Here is a 21,349-nt window from a genome sequence, read left to right on the forward strand (position 1 = left end):
CCCCTCAGATAACATTTCTGGTTTTTACCATTTTGCATACAGCCGCGTCACACCTGATAACAAAATTAAACAGCGCAACGGTGGAACAGATGGAAATTAACACCAAATATCTCGACTTCTTATTATTAGATTGAAAAACTAATAGCAAAAGCAACACCTCAAGGAGAAGGATTTAGCTGTAAACCAGGTAAAATATCTACTCCAGCTTATTGCTTGTCATCTACAGGTTCCAACTAGTTGTCTTCAGATGTAAAGATGTGTGACAAATTAAAGGAAAAACCAAATTAAAGTGTCTTAGTAAGGTCTTGAGTCATCATGTGCCTCCAGAACAGCTTCGATGTGTCTGTTGGAAGTATTTGTTCCTTCTAAGTGTAACTAAATAAACCAGCAAAAAGTCCCACTACAGCATAAAAGAGCCACCAGATCTTGTTGCTGTAAGTGTCAAAGGTTCAGGTTTTTCCTTTAATTTGTCACATTTGTACATTCCTGCCATTAAGGTCCCAATCGTGAGTGCGCAACATGCCTTGTTATTGAAGATAATCTGAGAGGAGAGAGCTATTTGGATGTAAGACACCTTTCATCTGTGTGAAAATGCCAACCTTCATCTTTAAAACTAACCATGTTCACTTAGAGTTTCCACTGCAGACTCTTGTGGTGATGCAAATAAGGAACTGTGCTTAGGTACAATTTTGAGGAATTTACACGTTATATGAATATTTTAATTATATGCTGCTTTATACTTCTACTGTGAGTGAAATACTGAACATTTTACTTCAGTATATTTATCACTTGTAGTTACACGCTACTACCAGCTGCTGTTTGTCAGATTCACATTTGATATTTCAGTGTTTCATTTGAAAATGTGTTCTCAGTATTCAGTACTTCTTCTTCTCACAACCGCTCAGATGTATCTCGGGACCCTTCAGTGGGGCTTGAACCATAGCTTGGGAACAAACTTCACAAAACTATGTCCACACTGGTGCTGCACGATTAAAATCTAATAATGTCATATATTACAACATAGCAGTCAAAGGTGGCAATTTACTGGAGAATGAGCACTTATACTCTTGAGGCTACATTTTTCTGATAATACACTTGTTTAACACTGTTATTGTGTTGTATTTCTGCTTTTTAAGTACATTTTCTGAGGACGTTTTCTACCTTGTGGCGACGTGGTTCATGCTCCTTCTCCTATTAACAGTCAGTGTCGGCCTCTTGTAAACATTAAGACCATCTTTTTCCGTCCGTAATTAATAAAAACGCTACTTTTTAGGGTAATCTCGTGGGGAAGTTTCCCACTCTTGTCAACCTGGCAAAAGCAAGACCAAACTCTGGTTGGGTCTCCACCACCTCTTGGCTGCTTTTATTGTCCATTTGCTGTTTGGTGCTGGCCAGGTCTTGAGCATTTGTAGTGAACCAAAACAGTAAAGAAGAGGGTTGTCAAATCAAAATACAAAGTTAAAAGGTGCTAACAAGAAAACGTGATCTACTGTTTATCAAAAAATACTGATTATAGTTCCTTGAACTGAGTAGGTTTCGTCGTCTAAATAGTGAAAAGTGCAGCTGGCTTGTCTTCTTCCAAAGGACTGGCAATTTATAGCTAGCCGAAAATTGCTATTAGTAAAGTTGTGTAATCTTATATATGGACTCTTACTGTGAGTAAAAACATTATTCTCTGCAGTTCTGTGGCCACAAATACAAACTGATGAAGAGTTTCGCTTATAAAACCCCAATATGTCGCGTTTTTGCACCATATGGTCAATACATAACAAGATGAATTTAAAATATATTGACAGAAAATCAACACTTATTCTTTATCTTACTGATCTTGCATGAAATACAGGCCTTTATTGATGCTGAGTTTACATATGTAACTCGAGTAATACCTTATAACTGTCGTGTATTAGACCTAACGAGCATAATACGGCACTTAGCTCATGAATTGGCCCTTTAACGCTGAGCTTATTATGCAATAATTTTAGCTCAGGTTTTATTTGTTGAGATCAGGGAACTTGATGACATTGCTTCAACAAATCAACATATGAGCTGATCTGATGCACTGTGTTTAGAGAAGGAGTAGCTGCACCTGAAATGAGGTAATAATCCAGTAGATTGATAGAATTAATGACCAAAACTGCAGCACAGGTTCACTAAACTTGAGCTGTACTTTGAAGAACACAATAATAAGCAGCAAACATTTGAGGTCTGGTCCGGCCGGCAGGCAGGCCGCGGTGAGCCTGCGTGGTTATCGGACAGAGCCCAGGCCTTAGTCCTGTCCCGGGGCTACATGCTGGTAGGGAGCAGGGAAGACCAGGGAGTCAGATGGGGGTCAGTTTCCCAGCCATCCAGGGAGGCCGGGACCTGAGACCTCCTCTGAGGGCGCCCATCTGACGCCTAATCCCCAGGAAATACAGGCAGGTTTCACCCCCTCCCTCCATCTCGCCATCCATCCATCCCTCCATCCCTCCCTGCTTCTACTAGCAGCCAGAAAAGCCCCGTAAATTCAAAGCATCTGTACGGGCAAGGGCCAATCCGAGGGCCGCCTTTCCCAGAGCCCGCGCAGATGAAATTTTATTCTTTGCACGAAAAAATTACAGGGGGAGGGGGAGAGAAAACAGAAAATAAAGTAAAGCAAACAGTGTGGGAAGATCAAGGAGGAGAGGAGATGAGGGGTAAGGAGCTGGTCATCAGAGATCTGCGCCGCTTTGCACTGTGTTCATAAGAAGAAAGCAATATTATGTTCTTTATGGCCGTGAGTCCCGACTGGAGCCTGATAACAACAACAGTCTGCTGCAAACTGCCACCGGTTTCGGACATTCGAGTGTCGGCGTTGGGCTCGATGTTGAACAGGAGCAGCAGCAGGTCAAAGAAAAGCCCAACAAGCCTTGTGTTAACTTTAGTTATTTTAGAAAACTGGCAACAAAAAAATAAGACTGTGAGTTGAATTTCTATTCAAATGCTAAAAAAAAAAAAAAAAAAGCTCTACATGGCCACATATTGCATATTCACGACATACATCTGCAACAATTAATCGATCAGTTGTCAGCTGTTTGATAATCGATTAATCTCTGAGCATATTTTTTTAAAGAAATAAGAATCAAAATTCTTGGATTCCAGCTTCTTAAATCTGAATACATTCTGATTTGTTTTCTGTGACAGTAAACTGAATATCTTTGGATTTTGGACAAAACAGGACATTTGAGGACATTTTTACAATTTTCAGATATTTCATAGATCAAACAACTGATTTTGTTTATTTTTGTTAACTGATACTAATGAATTCAGGCTTCAAGCTGCTAATTAACCAGGTTAAAGTATCACTATGAGGATTAAAAGGGCAGAATAAACCCAGTGCTATGGAAAAATATATACAATACAGGCAGCAGAAAACAAATCAAATCAAGTTTATCTAAATAGCATGTTTAAAAAAAAAAAAAAAAAGAACCTGAGTTGACCATCGTTAACCGTAAAGAGCAAAAAGCAGTTAATTTGTAAACTAGAATAGAATTGTATTAAATGTGTATTAAAACAAGAAATAACCAAACACTATGTTATGCGATCAAAGTTAAAGATAAATACTAAAAAGAACTATCTATTGAAAACATCTTGAGATTTTTCTTTAAAAAGTCAACAGAGGAGGATCTTTAAAGTTATTCCAAAGCTTTGGAGCAGCTACCACAAAAGCTCCAGTAACCATCCCCCCCCCTCCTCAGAAATAAAAACAACCCAACAGGCACTGCGTGTTTTCAAAAGTAACTTCATCAAGCACAATCATTTCTGATGATTTTTCAATTTGTTTTCTTCCTGATGTTGTGCGTCGACGGTTTAAATCACTTCCAGCTGTGAGTTTCTGCTCCGTTCCTCTCTGTGGAACAACAGAGTGTATCAACAGAACATTGAAGAATTGAATGTTTTATAAGTAAATTCAGTTCGGTCGGTTTTACAACGTGAACTCATCATGTGTTTGGAGTCAGTCTGTTGCATGGACGCAGCTCGTGTCTCCACCGTGACTCCCGAAAGGTCCAAGGACCTCACTTTGGGAAACCTGTGTCCCAGACTACTTCTCATGTTTGAATAAGTTAATAAAAACCTCCTAAACCCTCTGCGGTGGAACTGGTTTTCGAGTCGAGCAGGAAATAAAGCCTCTGTGAAGTATATTTGTGAGCGCGGTCGGCGTCTTGTGCCTCTCAGCGACGGTTAAACAGTAGCCTTCGGTTGTTTTCGGTCGGGGCCGCGTTTCATGTGGTCGAGGACAAAGTGCGGAACTAGAAATTCGATAATTTCCAAGAACTCAAGAGATGGATTTACACATGAGCAAAAAAATATTGGATGTGACCTCATGTGACCCAGATGGGTTATTTTGAGATGCTGAGGAATGTGGGCTCAAAGCAGACCTGAGTCAACTACAATGAATCGCTTGTCGTGTAAATTTTAATTTCTGGGATTATGGCCGAATCTCATCTCAGGCAAGTTTAAACCAACAGCACCTTCCACTGGATTTCCACCAGTTGTTGTAGTTAAAAATTTCTACTCTGACTTGAAATATTTGATAATGCTTCTGTTTCTGAACATGAATGAGTAAATACTCATCAGCTGAGCCCCTCTGCAAGAGCTCATGTATATTTATCACCATGTTAGTGACCCAGTTGAGAGAATCTGCTGAGTAAGCGTCTAAAATCTGAATCTAATTGCAGCTTTTTCTTCTGCATTTTGCAACCCGCTCACTGGACCCAATATTGATATTGGCTGCCTCTGCAAAACAAGGATCACGTTCAGTTGCCAGCCTCTATGAAGGTCCTGAAAAAAAAAAAAATTCCCCTCCCAGATAAGCTTTTTCACTTTAAGTCATGAGGTTCCACATGAACAAACAATTCTCTGCCAAACAATTTTGGTTATTTCACATGAGAGATTTCTATATTTCTTTTCTTTCTTTTTTTTAAACTGTGATCTCCTCGCTGGTTTGAAGTGGTCAGAGTTCTGTTGGGGAAGAGGCAGATGTTAGCAATATGGGAATCAGAAGCTGACGGCAGTTGTTGCTGTTTTGCTTGAGCCGCCAGGAAAACGCCACCGTCAGTCAAATCTGATCAAATCACACCCGCAGAGACTCGATGAAGCTGTTTGACTCTTAATAATAACATTTCTATCCGAACGTGGTGACACAATCTGTCAACTTCAAAAATCCTCTTAAAAGTCACATTTTTAAAGCTCCTTTTAATGTTTGACTCCATATCTGTGTCTGATCTGTATTGTGTTGCACTGGATTGAACATTTTAAGCTTTTTTATGCAAAATGTCTTTAAGCATCCAGAAACAGACTATATAAATGACATATAAAGTGCATTAACATCAGGTTTAACTGTGATTGTTGCTGCATGATTACAATTTTCTGATGCTTTAAATGATTATAAATGATTTTACAGCATCTACACAACGCAACTACAGCCTGGTAGAAACTAATTAAACATTACATCTATGACAGTACCAGACAAGAACATCCATACTGGACGGTTCTACAAAACCCTGAACATGACATTATCGTAAATGTTTGCTCTTTACCTGCATATAGATAACAAAATATGGTTACATTTAGGTAAAGTTTGTTGATTTTATTGAAAAGAAACTACGGTTTAGGTTGGACAAATGCAACACTTTGCTGGGGAAAGCTTAGGACGGTTGCAGAAAAAGGTTAAAGTTAATTGCAGGATACAAATTCCCATCTCGTGAATGAAAGTGGGATTCGTCAGTTTCCGCCTTGGTGCGCTGGACGCACTACTTCCTGCGTTGGCACTGGATGAAACCTCGAGGTGCAGAAACGTCCAATATGGACCTGCAGTAATTCTAAGGGATGTTTTTTTTTTTTTTTTATAGCCATCCACCCCACCGCCCTCACCGCCTCAAGTGTCCTGTGTTTTCGTGCTTCACCCTATAAAGAGCAGACCGTATCCTGCGTGGATATTGACTGTTGGCACTGGATGTAAAGTGTGTCATGCTGAATCATCCAGAGTTGAATTCCTAGAGAGACCCTGCTGGCATGTCAACAGGTTACTAAAAAGAAAGCCAGGCTGTGCTCCTGCGGCCCGTGTCCCTTAATCCCATGATCCACATTAAACAAGGCTAAAGATCGGGGTATCCAGCATCTACCAAACACTGGGAGGGAGCGATATTCATCCCTGCTGTGTCACTGTCAGTGCACGAGCTGCCTGCAGCCTCCAAGTGTCAGGAGATAAATTAGTCTGGACAAGGAAGGCCGCTGCTTCTGACGCTCGCCTGCCACCTCGAAAGGGTTAAGTCGGATCCCCGGCTGGCCACATCACACTGTTGGGCCATTTAGTGCAGGAAACCTGATAGTTTGGTTCCTTTTGATGGCCTGATTCCCAGGCTTAGGAGAATAAATTAAATGCAATCCCCGCCTAGGCCTCAGCTGCAGCGGCAGGGCATACTGATTTAGGATTTTCATCTGGGGAGCTTTTCCCTCCCTTCCTGCTCCCCTCATCCACAACCCCCCCTCCTCCCATCAATCTCCGCCTCGCCGAGGAAAATGGTAAATATGGTTTAAAATATGGCTTTTGTGTGGCAATAATGAAGGCTCAGTGCAGCTGTCAGTCAGTGAGAAGGAGAGCTGCTGCCTCGGAGACGGCAGGGATGGAGACGTGTCACCAAGTGGATCAAGAGTCCGAGATTCAGAATATTCAGCCTTGATCCTCGGTGCCCTGGTGCAGTGTGGGGGGCTTTAGTAGAGCAAGGAGGGATGACAAGCCTGTAATATGTGTTTAGACTACTGAGCAGTGAGTCACTGTCGCCTGTTTTTCTGACTAGCTGAGTCCTATCAGGAGTTTCAAGGGATGATGACACAAAAACGCATCCCTGAGGTTAAGTGCCGGTTGTAAAGCTGCATAATCCCACTGTTGTAGCCCGACAACAAAACTGTAACAAGCCAAGTTCTGATGATTTAAAATCATTAAAATATTAAAGCTACAGTGCAGGACTTTTGCATATAAGTGAAGCTCCGTTACATTCAAGGCCTTTAACAAGTTGACACGATGCCAAGTAAATCTCTCTGCATCTCACAGCGCACTGAACTTTTAAATCAGGCTTCTGTAGGACACCATGAGCTGAGGAGGAGAAACAGATACAGCAACTAAAACCTCGAAAGCATCCAAGAAAAGTTTCTGATGCTCCAGATTAAAAAAAAAAAAAAAAAAGAAATCTGGTATTCAGAGGAAGAAAACAAAACAAAACAATAAAAAGCGAGGTGTATGTCATAGTTGTTGCTCTCACTGCCATGAGGGGAAGGTAAATGTGCTGCACTGCAGGTTTTAGCTAATATTATACGTTCATTACAATCAAAATAAGCTACAGCTGCATAAGTTACAGCAAATATCTGTTAAAACTGCAGAAAAAAAGTATAAATTACACGTTGACTGCAAAAAAATGTTTTTACAAAGAGTAATTCATTCTTTTACAACATTTGACTGTAATGTTACTCTATTTTTTTATTGTATTTAAAACAGTAAACAACTACATTATTTTACAGACATCTGCTGAAAAATCATATATATTATGAGCTGAAAAATTAAAAATGACTTTTTTTTTTTAATTGTTATTTTTCAGATTTTCCCAGCTTTGGTAAATTACACATAATATATAGTAAAATCAGAGGAAAGAAAGCTGTATTTGAATCTGCGTATTTTAATTTTCCATTATTTTGACCATTTCGTCTATTTTTTGAGTGTTACAGCATTCTGCCATTTCTAAACACATTTCTTTGGGCAGGCTTGCTGCTGGATCTTCACCATGGTTGTTGCAGGATTTTTTTTTTTTCTCATGTTGTGTAAATCTTGTTTGAAAGAAAGGAGACTTTGGCCTTACAATGACACCAAGTAGAACACATCTGTGCTTGGCTGTGCAAGTATATACAGAATGAGAAATGTAGTCGCAGTTCCCAAGAGCCAAATACAGATGAAATTCCACTACTAAGAGATCGCATTAGCAAAACTAAATATGAATTGAAATCTAAAACAATAGACAATACATCGGCTATGAAAAGCTGGCGGCACCTCTGTGGCCAAAAACTGAAGCGAACACGGACTGCAGTTCCTTGAATGTTCACTGAGTCAGTCCCCAGAGAACTTCATGTTAACAGTATTAAAAAATAATGAACAATATAATATACTATACACTACTAAATATGCATGTTTGGCAGAAATCCATAAAAAGTCATAAATATATCAAAAGAACCAAAAAGGAAAATAGCATTTTCACTGTGGCTGGAGAAATGATCCAGTCTTTGGTAACAAGAAATGCTGCTTCTCAGGTCACACTTGTGATGGAAAAACCAAGTTTGGTCAAAACAGGTCCAGCAGTGTCACCAACAGGAATATTTTTCAACATCTCTAAAATCTTTGCAAGAATTTGATCAGTTGAATTTCTTCTCGCTGCAAAAGAGCTAAAACGTCCAGAAAGCTGCTTATTAAAGCTGCAGTCCAACATCAGATCAAGGCTTGTTAAACATTACAGTCAAAAAAAAAACTGCTCTAAGCCACTGTGACTGATTGACTGGATGACTTCTCATCAGTAACCATATCGGACACCAGGAAGTTATTCTGGCAAATCGAGCGAATCTCTGGCCGTTCTGTGGAGCAGCTTTTCTTTGTGAATCCGGCTGAGAAACAGGGTGTATTAAAAACTCTGGTATAATGTGGCTCTCAGGAGGGGAATTTACAAACATGGTCCAAGCCAGACATGTTCAATTATGAATTTAAATGAGTCATCAAATGGTGATCTGATATCAATCTTTGGACGGAGGCGTACGGCTGGTTCTTTCTTGCTTTCTTGCTCCGTCTGTCAGCAGCAGACAAACACGGACTGTGTGCTGTTGCTGTGTGATACATGAGCAGCGGTGGGTGGCCGACGTGATGTCTTCATCCACAGTTTGGTGAGCAGTCAAACCGGAACACAGTTTCATTATAGTGGAATAAAGCAAAACCAGTTCTGTCCACTGAGGACATGCAGCCTTTGGGCTTTAGTGCAAAGAATGTTGGCCTTGTATATCCACATTTAGGGTAGTTCTGTTGTCTGTGGGTCCAGTTTTTTTTTTTTTTTTTACCTTCAGCCTTAATTAAATACTTTCAAAACACACTGAGGTATCTAAAAGAAAACATACTGAATAACTCAAGTGAAATGTTCAGTTCCTCCTTTAACAGTCGGTTTCAGCTCAGTAGAAGTGAAAAGAGTCTAAAACAGTTATTACTGGATCTCACAAACTTCACATTCCCATTTGATAACAATCTGAGGATCATAAACTCTAACACCGTCTTAAAACACAAGACAAATCTGGCAGCATCATTAAGCGTTCTCTTCACGAGCTGCGTGGAAAATGATCTTAACCTTTCAGTTTTAGCACTTGTCTAAGCAGGTCAAACTAATGACTGTCCCATTTAGACGTAATCCCAGATTCACCAGAAAAAAACTTATATGAGCATGTTTTTAATGTGGTAAACAACAAGTGCTTTTTTCGTTGTTTTTTTTTTTCTTGAAACCCTGCTGGTTTTGAAATTGTGGCAGGTTTCTGTAAAGGTTTTAAACACTTGAGGATTTTACAACCACAGACTTGAGTGACTGACTGGTTTTTAACAAGACCAACAGTCTGACTGATGCACAATTACACCCTGAAAATGTAACATGGAATAAACACGTTGACGTTACACAATTTGTAGAGTCTTATTAGTCCTGGGACTAAAGATGGAGTTTGTCCTGAGGGTGGCACTACAGGAAAAGCTGTAGGGTCTTTAAAGACACCGTGATTATGTCCAAAGTTGACAGCTTGTCCTGAGGGCGGTGCTAGTTTAAAGCCTAATGAGTGTCCAAAATGAAAAGAGTTCATCCACTGGGAAGCAAGAATGTACTCAGTAAATGTAATGGTCATCTCCCAGAGAAATATAGAAATTTTGAGCCCAGCTTTGTAGCTACAGAAACCCAGTAAATGTGGATCAAACAGTGTTCCTGCTCAAAAATGGTCTTGTTTTTTTTGCAACTTGGTGATGAGCTAGACAGCCAATAATGGTCCAATCAGACCCTTTTATTGCAAAACAGGAAACACTGATCATATTAATGCCATGAATAAAGCAATAGTCTGCATTTGTGTTTGTTTAAATATGATATTTAATTGATTTAGTCATGAAACTACTATGATAAAATATCCACAAGTGACGTCCATCCTTCAGGGTAAAACTGGTATTACTTATGCCATATATGTACAGTACTCAACAAATGTATTAGACCACCACCCAATGTAAGGTTTATGCCCTAAATTAACAGCATTGGTAATTACCAAAATCATTTTTTATGTCCCTGTAATGGTTAATACACCAGTATGTAGAAGCTCTTTAACAAAAATGATATTTTTAATGCTAAAATATAGTTACTATTGTTGTTATCCATGAATTTCAAGTTTACTGTTATACAAAAAAACCCAGAAAAAATAGTAAAGCACATTGTAATTTCTTGACTGAAGATGTCAAATTATAGTTATTTACTTGTATTCCTCTAAAGAAAAAATAGTTTTAATGGTTGAATGCTATGCTTGATTAAAAGCCCAGTGGCTCAATAGTGGGTTTGAAAAGGTGATTTCAGTTTGAAATTCCTCATTCCTGTTCCAAATGGTAAAACGTCAAGAGCTGAGTGTGAGTTAAAGCACTTCATGAGATTCTCTGGACCATCACAGTGCACATTCGTGGTCCCTCCATCCTTCCAGTATAAGTCTGTGGTGTGTGTTACTTCTGTGCAGTGACCAGTTATCTCAGTAGGTTAGGACAGGTGTTAGTCATTTTTGAAATATGAGTCTGATCCCCTGTAAGACTCCAGGTTTTTTTTTAAATGTTGTTCTTTCTTTTTAACTTTCACTGCCAACCTCTTCAAAATCTTTTTTTCTCAGCTTTTTACATTAGTCGAAGGGGTTCAACAAACAATTCTCTTCCAAAGTTAGAACAGTTGTGAATACAGGAGTGAATACCGAAAGAAAACATTCCCCCTCGTCAGAGTAACCACAACTGGACGACCAGCTGATGGTCCTGTAACATCTCATATGTCGGCACAACCTTCATTTTGGCACAATTTTGCAAATCTTGACTGAACGTTCAAACAAACTTGAGTGGACGCACCAGAAATTTAAAATAAAAAATGTGGAAAGGCTACAACAACAAAATGCAACAGAGCAATGAAAACAGGCTTTGGGAATAAATCCTGACAAATCATGTGACTTATTAGCGCAGCAGTTTGAAGCCAGAGTATGAGGGATCATATGCAGCAAGAGTAAGCTAGATTTTAAAAACACACAACCAAAAAAATCGAAACCTATGAACATGTACTGCGACTCCAACTGGAGGACTGATCCAGAAGTGAGCGCTGCTGGGGAGAAGATTTCACAGCATTCAGACTATCTCATGTCCAAAAACACTCAAACAGGCAACGTAACCACAGTTGCAAAGCATCCCATTCAAAGCCAATAAAGACAATACTATCAAACAACGCTTCCTCACAGCTGGGCTACAATACAGACAGCAAACATACTGTAAACACAGATACATGTAAACATGCTCGAATAAAACTGGAGCTGGATGGAAACCACAAAGACCACCGAAGGACGCACAAATACACAAATGGACGCAATCATGTGGCAGGTTTAGTGGAGCAGCACGTTGTAGGTTTATGTGGAATTGTATAATCTGCTCTTGTGTAGGAGTCTGATGTTGCACAATAAGAAGATTTGACAGGCAGGTAGGCCGTCCAGTTATCTCATGCAAACTAAATGCAATGATTGTTCAGGCTTTACACAGGCCTGACTGCCACAGAAAACAGATGGTTTTTCTTTTTTTTTTTCATTATAAAGCGCTCGATTTGTTGTTATTGTTGTCAAAAAACTGAGACAGAATTTGAACAAATGCAACAAAAATGCTTCTGAAATACAATATTTATTCTAACTTTGCTTCCATGCTCCTAACAACCAATATTCATGTAACAGTCGAACGGTTGAAACAGCTATTGTTTCTTTTGCTTTCTTTTGTTTGACTTGATTGTGGTGGCAACGAAAGACTCAGCGGGTCACCGAGGAAACATCTGGAGATCATGAATATTCTGGGATTGAGCTTTTGTTGGTAAGATATAGCGAAAATATATCATAGCAATTTTTTTACAAGCTCTTGTTGTCCAAATTGTTTATCCCTCTACTTGCTGCAGTGATGCAAACTGCAGTAGAGAGAGGATCTTTAAGATCAAAGACAAAATTTGTACATTTAAGTAAAAAAAAGATGATCTTGTATGTTATTAAAGCTGAAGAAACTCTATTAAAATCTCTAAATCAAATTGAATATTGAATCGGAGGTCAGTGTTTGTTCAGAAAGTCAGTCCAGATACTGTGATGGATGTTTACAACAACAGTTTGTCTTATAACTACCCAAATACAGAAGGTTTGGTGAGCTGTGGGGGTTTGTTTACAGCCTGTCTGACTGTTTTACGGTGTTATTTTTACTGATAGAGTGTAATAGCACAGTCCTGTAGTTTATTACGGTCTAGTTGATCTGCAGATGTTTTAAGTCCTAAACTTAGTTTTTTTTTTTTTAAATTTCATGTCAACAACAAAAAAAATAAAAATGTAACCCTATGAACCCCAAAACCTGCTGGTGAGTTTGAGAGCCATACTATCTTTTTAAATATGCCAAAATTACACCATTTATCAACAAGGACCTGCAAAAACAGAAAGAACGGTCAGATTTTCAGTTTTCAGATGTTGTACTAATCAACTGTGACAAGTTGTTCTGTTGGTAAAATTACCCAAGTCCAAGCATATTCTGTCATGATTGCTTTATTCCATATGTTGAATGAAAAATTCTCCAAAAATAAACACTCTGCACTGGCCAGATTCTATAAAAAACAAAGCAAATGTAAAGCCTTGATCGACAATCTCATGTCAAAAACGACTATTTGGCTGAACTGCAGGCAGTGTTCACACAGAGCAGATGGAAGACACGTATGGAATCAGATCTAAAATGCAAATAGTGAAATATGGATGTATGTTGAAGCTTTTTTCCTTTTTTTTTCTTAAATGCAATTTTAACTCCTGTGGTTACTTGAAAAAATATTGTATATGCTGATTCCAGCTTTGAGGAATTTTGTAAAAATAAGTAATTGAATCGTCTTTTTTTAATGATTTTAAACTTATATTGCTCATATATGTTCAATTATAACTCACAGAAGACATTTTTTGAGTCGTCTCTACTTCTAGCCATGGTTGTGCTGTTTCCATAAAGATACAGGACTTTATGTTGACGTGAAAAATGAGCTCACAGTGAGCGAAGATGTGACACGAGCACAAACCCCATAAAACTGCCTGTAGTTCAGAGTTAATGTGTGTCATTGTATTAAACATGTATAATATTCATTTTACCGTAACTTTGAATAAAGTTTGTAACGTTGTAAAGTTGTAATATTTTGAATAATGTATTTAATATTCAGATGAATTCATTCAAATCAGCAGCATTACTCTAAGTGTGAGGGTGGATGGTAAGTAGTTGTCTAAATATAGTGTCTTATGTCACCATGTTTACGTCATGCAGCTTATTAAACAAGAAACATTGCTGCAGACGTACAGATAAGGTGTTTACATGATGGACAACAGACAAACATGACAGTGAATTTCTCCTGGGAACGGGACGGCAGGGTCACGTAACGCATCATCGGTCAGTTGTAAATCGCTTTTATTGTCCTCGCCAGGGTCTCAGGGTTATTCTGAGGTTATTCAACACTCAAACATCTCTACACACATATTCACACACGGGACATATGCTCACAAGATCTTTGTCACTTCTTCTACACACAGACAGACACACACAGGCTCTATCTCTTTGTGTGCAGGGTTAATCTGTGGGCCAGATCAAAGGGTCAGGTCCAGAAGATAAACTCCGGCCCTTGGGCTTCCAGCCCCTCTTCTCTCTGTATATCTGCAAATCATTAAGCTCAAGGTGATTCACTGCAGCTCACCGAGGAGCCCCGGAGGATTCTGGTCCAGATACAGGAGGATTTGTTCGAGCCGTTGCTGTCGACCTCGCTGCCACTCACACCGACTGTCGCTCGGCTTTGTGCCTCTGATGCTCCGAACCAGACATGAGAGCCACTCAAGACACCCCCAGAGATAAAAGACCCTTCACCCCTGACAGGACGGGATCCCGCTGAAAACACACCACGCAAATTATATTCTCCCCCGGCTTTGTATGAGGGATCTCCAAGGAGGAATCCTTTTGAAAAGGCCAAATATTCAGCCGGTTGAATGTCTGGAGGCTTTATTGGGCAGAAAATTTTCAATGGGTAGCAAAGGGCTGTGCTTGTTGCTGCTTGATTTGGAATACACTTCTAACAATGCGGACAGGGGCGGATGAATGGGTGCATGTGTCAACGCCGCTGACACGCTAAATGAAGGGTATCAAAGCATGGGGGTTTGGCATGAAGGGAGGGCCAGAACGAAGAGAAGAAAGAGGCAGAAGGAGAAGCATAGGAGAGATAACAGCCAAAAAGAAAGAGTGGAGAAAAGAGAATGAGCCAGGAGAAAAAGGTACATCTGGGAGGCACCGGCAGCTGGGCAGCCTTTCAACCAGCAGGCCGCAAAAATGTAAAGTTTCCATTATTAATTTTAAAAAAAAGACTGGCAGCTGTAACCTTCCCTGTTGGTACAGTTCATCACTGTGAAGCCTGTGTGGGGAAGGAGGCCTCCGGCTAAACTGGGATCCAAACCTTCTTTAGACAGGGTCAACGCTTTGACACCTTCAGACAGGTGACGCCAGGGTGCCCCCCACCCAAGAAGACAGGAGGAAGGGTGGAGGTAAGATGAGGGTTCACCTCAGGGCGAGCTTTGGCGCCGTGACTCAGGTTCATCTCTGTTTGCTCGAATGTTGCTTTACCTGCATCTCATTGTGTGTGTGTGTGTGTGTGTGTGTGTGTGTGTGTGTGTGTGTGTGTGTGCGTGTGTGTGTGCGGCATATACCTGTGTCAGGGTATTCATGCATATACGTGTGGAAGCCTGCACACTTTCAACACAGGGAGGTGAGTGTGTGTCCGACTGCGTTGCTCATTCCTGGTATTCAGCAGGGTGTGTAGCAGGGTGTGAACACAATGACAAACGGTTTCAAAATTCATACAGCACTTATGATTTCTTCGAATTGAGGTTTGATGACGAAAGAGATCACAGACACATACGTACATCGTTTCAAGTACAGTTGTCACGGAAATGTCGCCTGTTTGGTAGATCCAAATGGAAAAGTTTTGTTACATTTTCTAATTTCTGAATATGACGTTTCTGTTTAAGTAAATTATAAATTCCGTTTTAATCAACGTATCTTTGCTGTTTATATTAGCTTTTAGTTTTGCTTTCGCTCCTTTGCAGCCAATTTTAGATTTGTCAAGACTCATCACCATGGTAACCCAGAAAATGGCGGAGAAGCTTGAAACATGTTCAAGATTCAAGAGTTTTTATCTGTGCTCATAGAGCATGTGCAGTGAAATGCAAAGTGACTGTTCTCAGGGCTGTGCAATGACGATAGAGATTATATAAATAGCTATTCTTTTAAAAAGATAGAAAATTATACAAAAAAAAAAGATAAAAGTCACAATGTTGTACATAATAAGGAGGCATAGATCTTTAAAAAATGTAGTAAAAGGGATATTTTGACCTACACTGAGCTATTTGCTTCAACTTAACCTTGTAATTTTGGTGCCTCAAACCAAAGCAAACAGTGCCTGAAAACAGAAAGCAGACAGTGACAAAAAAACAAAACATGTGTTTAAGAATAATGATCACATATCAGAAACTAGCTCCAGCCTGAATAAGACCTGATGCTGACTTATCTCACCTCTTTATGTAAACCTGGTGGCTCTTTCAAAGCATCTCCTGCTACTACATGGATTTACCTTTCAGTAAAGCTTCTTTCTTTTCTTTTCTTTCAAAACATAAGTGAGAACGCAGTTTCAATGTGTAGGAATCTGTAAATGGATCAGTGGCAACCTGGTGCCTGGTACAAGGTTAAAAGTAAAACAAATAAGCCCCCTCAAAAAAAAGAGAGAGAATAACTCTTGTATTTGACAGAAGTGACATTATATTCCTTGTTTTATATTTTGTCTTTTCACTGAAAACAGTATTTAATTTGACTGTATGGACGCCATGCAACAGTTAACACCCAAAAGCTGAATTATAATCTAATTCTCTGCTATGTTGTATTTAAAAAGCTATTTCACACAGGCCTAAAACATGACTGGATCTGAATGTGTTAATGGCAATATTAGTAAAATATATTACATAAACCATGTTTTCATATTAAATTTCATTTTCATAAGAGAGGGATTTTCAGTATTTATTCTGTCCCGTTCCCAGGCCTTGAAATCACTTTTATGACAGAAGATGGACAATATTAAAAGGTTTGCCTCTTCCAAGTAGAATATTGTCAGAAAGCTGGAGACCATTTGCAGATTACATCTATCAGCATTTGGTTGGCGTTAGGCTGGTGTTAATTTCAAACACTGGGTGTGACCTTAAATCCACTCAGGCTGGTTTTAGCCACGCAGCCCCACCGACGCCACGATCCTCAGCCAGCTGATTTCCTGAATCTCCTGAGGCCAGCGGTGAGATGGCAACAGATGGAGGCAAGCAGATAAATGTGGACGAGAGAACGGGAGCTCTGCAGTTACATCACCGCTGTCTCCTGCAACCATGTCGGCATCGAAAACATAAAATAAAAGACCATGTTTACAGTCAACCTGCTGAGATTATCTATTAAAAATGACAAGTTGTTTTGCGTCAGCGTATCTCTGTGGAGTAAATGTTGCTAAATAATGACACCATCGATTAAATTGGTTCCCTCGAAGCTCCAGTTTCACAATGTAATGCTGCCTGACACTGGGTCTGAAAGGATTGATTCACACAAACAACAACTGGAAAAACTGTGGAAAATGCCTGGCAGAAGAAATAGATGTCACAACAACTAATAACGCTGGAAGGAAGGAGAGACTGAGGTAAAAGCAACACAAGAGAGATGCTCTAGAGAAAAAGAAAACTGCTCAGTAAAGATTCAAATATAAAATGAAGATATAAAACTGAAATAGCCTGTTGGGCAGCATTTACAACATCCTCTGTTTTGCTCTCAAGTGCTAGGGGGGAAATATTTGATTCTTTAGCAGCGAAATGCTCCACCGTTGTATGTGCACTGGCATGTTTCTGACTTGCTTTGTCTGCTGTTTGGTGCTGGACAGATTTTAGACAGAGCTGTGAAACTTAAAGTTCGAATGTAAGACTAAAATAATGAGCTGCAGAGTTGGGTGATACAACTCTATCTCCACAAAAATGATCCTTCTGTACAACTAAACTCCAATCTCACCTACATTTTGGGATGAAAACATATTTATTCAAGATCATGTTTGTATCACAAATACGTTTCAAATCAGTGCAACTTTGCTATTTGTTTAATTGCTTTGCTGTTCCTACTCTTAAGCCATCCAATCTTACATTAGATGGAGGAGAAACTTCAAATGTTTGTATTTAGAACCATGATATTTTGCCAAAACTAAACCCTGAGTTTTGGTGCATAAACCTAATCACAGAGCGAGTAACAAACAAACAACAACAAGGTAAAATGAAGCTTAAATCGGAGAATAACGGCCCCACATGGTCTCCTGGGTGACGGTTTTGTGCGTCAATCTTCCCTTTCCTATAGCGTCAAAGGTCAAAGAAAATACATTTGTTCGGGGGAATCAGCGCCACAGTCTGCAGCATTTAGCAGTTTTCCATTTAAAGCCTCGGCTTCATAAAGTTTAGTCCCAGTTGCTCTCATCGAATCGTCATATAAAACTAGAAGGGCACTCCGAGAATGTAGACCTTCACCATAGCCAGTGTTCTATCTCCCGGTGTTAAAGACAGTCAGTTAGATGCACACCTAAATGTAACTGGATCTTCCGGTGTTCATGCTACACCTCTAAACCAACTTGCTGACAGACAAATGGCACTGAAAGCACCAAGTCCAGTACTTTTAATGGAACCTTCCTTTGCCCTTGTTTCCATTCTCCATAGGGTTTCACGGCAGCCGGCTTGGTAGTTGCACTGTTATCCTGTTGACAGCCAAACTAACATCACTGAAAACATACAAAACAGTAAAACCTGCTCCTAGCGACACTATTCCTGCCCAAAGTTAAACAATGGGGAGGCTAAGTGGAGAAAATGTGAATAATGTACTCAATGATTCCCAAGTTATTTTGCAACTTGATGCTCTCAGGCAGCTCTGATAATAAGCAGTCTCATTAGAGAACACAGTATTTGCAGAAGAAAGCAATTGGATGAGAAATTGATAAGGTCTGACAGTTTCATGTGAATGTAACTTCTGATTTCACTGATTTCCCCCCTGGCAGATGAACCGCAACTAAGTCAGTACAATTAAAACAAGACTTAACTTTACACTGTATGTCTTTACTTGCACATTAGCACAGTTTTGACAGCTACGGAAACACCCTGTCAAGGCTACATTATAGATGAGCATTAATCATTTCTCGTGCAGGAAGAGTCGGGTGGTATAATTTATTGGGAGATTACATTGTGGTGTTGAGACATGAGAATATTCATCAGTCCTCAGGGGAGAATGTAACAGCAGGGGTTGCATTTATATTAATTTGTCTTGGTTTTTCCCTCAACATGTAACCGGCTATTTTGTGGTTTGCGTTGCAGGTAAAGTAATGTAATTGTCAAACGAGCTGATTTGCAGGATGCTGGAGGGTTAAAATCCAATTAAAGCTTATAAAGGTGGAAAAACATCCCCCCAGTGCTGAAATCCACTAATAGGTTTGCCTCATTGTATTAGGTCATGGATCAACCATCTTTTGTGGGAAAACAACACCTGTTTCTACGAGTAAACAACAAATGCTTTCGATCAAACAGTCAGCGGGTGATTTGTGCTCCGTGTTTATGGCCTTACACCATCGTTTAACCACAAAACTGCATGAGGACTATTGGGAAAAAAAATATTCCTGGCATCAAAGGAGCATCAGATTTATCTGCACATGGAGCAAATGAAAGAGTCACCAGATCCGTAATGAGCTTCATCTGGATCCAAAGCTGCTCAATCCGGCACCTACATATTAATATCCCGACTATACTGGCAGTAAAAAACAGCAACATATGCACTGATGGAAAATGTAATTAAGTGTAGACGTCGTAGCGTGCAGCAAAGTTTCTTCACCTTCTAAATGACTTATTGAACCGTGCATTGTGATACATGCAATATTGTTAAAGATCCATGGTTTCCCTAACAACAGATACAGCAGGTGACCTAATAGGACACAACAACAACAAACAGTAACCAAGACGTCTACAAGGATTTTTCCACAGATTGCTTCGCTGCAACACTGACACATGATGTTCACACAAAGAGAGAAAGGCCTAATCGGTGCCAAACTCTGCCTTTTTCAAATCTGCAAGCCGATGTATACAAATAAATCCAACCCGTTGGGTAAGGAAGGTTTTTACATGCGGAACATCTCGGCCTGGCTTTGCCCTGATGCCACATAAGTCAGAACCTGTCAGCTCATTGATCCTCCGACATCTGGAGACACGTCAGGCGTCAAACGATGACACAAACTGGCAGGTAGGATGGACGGAGGGAGAGGAATAATATCACCTCAGTGGATATTCTCTGATGCAGCAGCCAAATTTGAATAAATAACCCATTCAGATGTAATGCACCATGTTTGGAAGCAACAGCATGTGCAATTTTTATATTTATAGAACTAAAAGGGAGCAAAATACATTTTCAGAACGAAGTTTTAAACTCAACACAATAGCTGTAATTCCATGTAACTGTCTAGTGAAACTAAAGCACATTTTTTTGAAAAGAAAAAAGAAGGAAAATGTATTTTTAAAGTAGAGAGTCAAAACAAGAGTGACAGCAGATCAGCCATGTGGTTTTAAAGATTCCAACATCAAACACCTAAAAAAAAAAAAAAAGTTCTATTTCCCACAGAGTGCACTAAAACCACCAACAAGTGTATGAAGTGCTTTTATAAAATTGGGAAAGTTTTTTTTTTTTTAAATTTAGCCAGTTTCATTAACTTTTTCTTATAATAAAAACAAAACAAAACACAACATTATAGTAAAAATATGTTATGTAGCTTAGCAGTAACTGACTTACAAATGCAGAAGATGCGAAGTAACACTAGTTTCAGTTTGGAGTTGTGTTATTGGCCACATGATGAATCTAATTCCAACGTTTACTGTCCTTATAGCTCTGATTTGCTCTCCACTAACTCAAAATATCTGACTGTTAAAAGCTAAATGCTACTTGCTGATGTTGTCTTAAAATAAGATGCAATAAAAAAGCTACACTCCAGTGACTTAGTGATTGAAACTAACATGTCCTCCATAACTGGTCAGTGCCTTCATTTTTTCACTCTCCGTGAAATTAATGGTGAAAAAACAGTCAGCACTGGAAAAATATAAAGAACTAAACCTCCTACATTCCTGTTTCTTGATACAAATATGTTTCACGGATGCGTCAGCGCCCCCAGACAGATGTGAACCACAGTGATGTAAGAAGACGCCCCCGAAGACAGAATATGTCTGACAAGATCTTCCCAGGGAGACGGACAGGTGGAGCCAAGCTGGTGGTCTTGGGCTGGGATGGAGACTGAACCAAAAAGACTGCGGTGTGGGTGTGGAAGTTGCGTGTATTTTTCACACAGGAGTCGTGAGTCTGTGCGTCGGCGTCGTGTTTTCCTGCTTGCTCAGGCCACACATGTACGTCTTTGTCTGTGTGTTTTGGGTGTCAGGGTCTTGACACTTTAAGCCGCCTCCTTTTGTACCTGCAGGACCTGAGGCCTCAACTCATCCGACAACCACACACACACACACAGACACACACAGCAGCCCTGGGTGTCATCTATTACCCCTCCGAGTTCAAAGTCCAGCACGACAATGGGACACAATTAGGAGCTTACAGAGGGGATCTGGGCCTTTCGCTGGCGGCTGAACACGTACTGACAGAGGAGCAAAAACTCTGCTTGGGTTTGTTTGTTTCTTTCGATTAATGTCTGTGTTTGTTCTGCTCTTTGCAGAAGAAGTAATGTCTTAAAGAGGAAATGATGACTACTGGAGCAGAGTTCCTCAGAGGTAATGGAAGTGTTGTAATTGTGAGGAGGGATCAGGAATCCTCACTAACTCCCCATTAACATGATTACTTTCAGGAAAACCTGGTGGTCTGGGAGGAAATGGGCTCATTTGATTACTGAGAGTGTGAATATATTTGTTGAACGATGTGTTGAATGTGCAGGCT

Source organism: Stegastes partitus, unplaced genomic scaffold, assembly GCF_000690725.1.
Source record: "Stegastes partitus isolate 25-593 unplaced genomic scaffold, Stegastes_partitus-1.0.2 Scaffold653, whole genome shotgun sequence".
In the NCBI taxonomy this organism is placed as follows: domain Eukaryota; kingdom Metazoa; phylum Chordata; class Actinopteri; family Pomacentridae; genus Stegastes; species Stegastes partitus.